Genomic DNA, 2,950 nt, shown 5'->3' with positions numbered 1-2,950 from the left:
TGTACAGGCAGGAAAGCAGGAAGCGTCTAAGTTATAACCGACTTAGGATCGGAGACTGTAAATAACTGGTGACACCATGCCATCTCTGGGTGCGGTTAAATACAGACGGTAAATAGACACGTGGGCGGGTGACGGCGGCGCGCGGGAGACCCCAGAGCATCTAGTTCGGCATGGTGTTCTATGTCTACACGCGACGACATTGAGCCTGGAGCTATGACTTGCCCTGGGATCAGTCCCCGGCACCAGAACAAAAGCAATACTACCGTCCTGTTGGCCTTCTGCCTTCCTGACTTCCTTATGTCTGCAAAGGGCCTCTTCATTCCAGTCTTTATTTTTGTTCTGCTCGCGCACCCCACAAGCGCCGAAGTCTTCCTTTAGGAAGACACAAGGACACACAGTAGGCTCCGCGCGGCCTCGGAGGGCTTCCAGCGCCTGCTGTGGCTCAGCCTCCGCACCCAAAAATCAGCGGTTGTGGGAGGAGGAGGGAGGAGGAGGGGGGAGGAGAGGAGAGGGGGAAGGATAGAGAAGGGAGGGAGGGAAGGGGGGGGAGGGGGAAGGGGCAGGCGCAGCAGCACCGGAGGTCCAGGCCCAGGCCTGGCACCCCTGCACCCGTCACCCTGCTGCAAGGTTGGGCGACCTGCCTCTCTGTACCTGCAAATGAAACCATTCTTTATGAAAGGGCTTTGTGAACTGTAAAAATATTTTTTATTATTATTTAAGACCTTTATTAACAGGTGCTTGCAGTTTGTTGACTTTTTTGAAAAAAATCAAGTTGTAAACTTTTATTACAAATTAAAAATGAAGTTCTTAAAAATCTCAACTTGACCACATATGAAACCATTTAAAAACCTTTAAAGGTGTATTGAGAAAAACCAGGCTTTTTTAAAAAACACATTTGACATTACCAAAAAGCGATGTCTTTTGGTAAAAATAATAAAAACCGCATGCTGCATAGATAATGCAGATAGTTCTAGTTATCTGATCAACGGGCAAAACGCAAGCACTTAAGGGCTTCAGTTCCAATCTTTTGTTCATTTCTTATTGCTGGAATTTCCTATTTTTTTCTTTCTTGCTGGATGACTAAACCGGATGATGGTAGAGATGTTAAGCCGGCATTTACTCAGCCCTGCCCTGCTCAGCCTCCAGAGCGGACGAATTCTCAGGTGGTGGATCGGCTGCTTTTGTCTCTTTGCCTTCTTGTGGTTTAGGGTTTTCTGGGCGTCTGCGTCAGTAATTGAAGTTGCAACGGTACCACGTTGAGGCGGCTGCTGATCTTGGGGCTCATCTCCATTTTCCTTATCTCCTTCATTGCCGTCCTCTCTAGGCTGTCTTTGGAGAGGAGGGTCCCTGCGGAATCGTGGTCTATAACCTCGATACACATTCTGTCTCCCTTGCCTACCTTGCTCTCCTGCACCCTGCCTGTCAGCACCCTCCATCCCTTCTCCTCGCACAGGAGGGTTAGGGTACTGTGGCCAATGCCCACGGGGTCTCCGCACTAGTGAGGTGGGGACCTTCGCCTGCAGTGGGCCTGCATGGCTGGGCCTGGCCCTCGGGAGCGCTCTCCGAACCCTCATTCTTCTCCCCACTCTCGCTATGCTGGTAATTCTGCTGGTAGTTGTGTGGAGGACCCCAGCAACGTGGACAGCGTCTATGATGGTTCTGGTCTGCTGCGCATTTGCTGCCTGGAGCTGGAGCTCCACCGGGGCCTGTGACATTCGCTGCCTCGCACCCTTTTCTCCTTCAACACCATCAAGCTCCGCGGTCTCTCCATCTCCTACACTGCGCAGGTCCTTCCCGGGGTTATTCTTTATGGCGGTCTGGTGTACAAGTACATCTTCCTTGGTGTCATTCCTGTTGATGAAGCCATATCCGTTTCCCACACTGAACCATTTTACTGTTCCCAAAACCTTCCTTGCAATGACCTTCTCGATGTGAGGCCACCCGGCCCGGCCCCCTGCGCTGCTGCCCGTGGTGCGGGGCTCGCTGTTGGCAGCACTAAGGGCAGGGGCGGCGGGGACGATGGGTGGCGGCTGCTGGGTCCCGGCCTGGCTGCTCGTGTAGCGGTGATGGTGACCGGGCCGGCCGCGGCAGCTGCGGTTCCTACCGGCGTGTGACGGTAACTAGGCCAGCGGCGGTGGGGCTGCTCAGGGTTCTCTGCGGTCCGCTTTCTGCTCCTGCTACCGATCGAACTCTGTAAAAATACTCTTGAAATGTAATTTTTATATTTCGAAATTCTTCCTCTAAAAATACCAAGATTTTTGCTGGCAATGCGACACATATCCCTGAACTAGGGAGGCCGAGCCAGGAGGGTCCCAGTGGATCGGAGTCCAGCCTGGCCTATGGAGCGAGTTCAAAGACTGCCTGAGCTCCAAATCGAGATCCTGTCCAAAAAAGAACAAACCAGAACAAAGAGTCCTGTGGCTTTTGTTTGTTTGTTTAATGTATTTGATACAGGGTCTACAGTGTCTCACTACACAGCTCACACTCACAGTGATTCTCCTGTTTTCAGCCTCCCCAGTGTACCACCATGCCCAGTCTCAGTGACCAGCTCAGTGCACCCAAGGACAGGGCTGGGAATTGAAGCCCAGTCGCTGTGCTTGCTATCTCGCCAGCCCTCTGTGGATTTTTAGTAGAACTTTGAATCTGCAGTCAAGTTCTTTCCTTCTTTTTTCCCCCTCTGTGGTACCAAGGATTGAACTCAGGACCCTGCACTTGCCAAACAGATGCTTATTCTACTGAGCTATCTCTCCAGCCCTAGTTCCTTCCTTCTATTTTCCTTTGTACTGCAAAATTTGAAGCATATATAAACTTCAGTAAATTTCCAACATATCTGTAGGACAGAAATGGGCAGAAATGCGGCTGGGGAGATGGCTCAGTGGAATAAGCACTTCACTGGCAAGCACAAAGGCCTGAGTTCAATCCCCGGTTCAGGAAGGAAGGAAGGAAGGAA

General features: G+C 51.5%; 1 pseudogene; it reads right to left on the bottom strand.

The window, feature by feature from the left end:
* Positions 1–1,116: 1,116 nt before the first annotated feature.
* LOC111816027 overlaps positions 1,117–2,950 on the bottom strand; it is a 67,963-nt pseudogene continuing 66,129 nt past the window's right edge.

The sequence above is a fragment of the Octodon degus genome, unplaced genomic scaffold (assembly GCF_000260255.1).
Source record: "Octodon degus isolate 3935 unplaced genomic scaffold, OctDeg1.0 scaffold00025, whole genome shotgun sequence".
Lineage (NCBI taxonomy): Eukaryota > Metazoa > Chordata > Mammalia > Rodentia > Octodontidae > Octodon > Octodon degus.
Note: the sequence above shows the minus strand (reverse complement) of the source record. Positions and strands in the feature narration are given on the sequence as shown.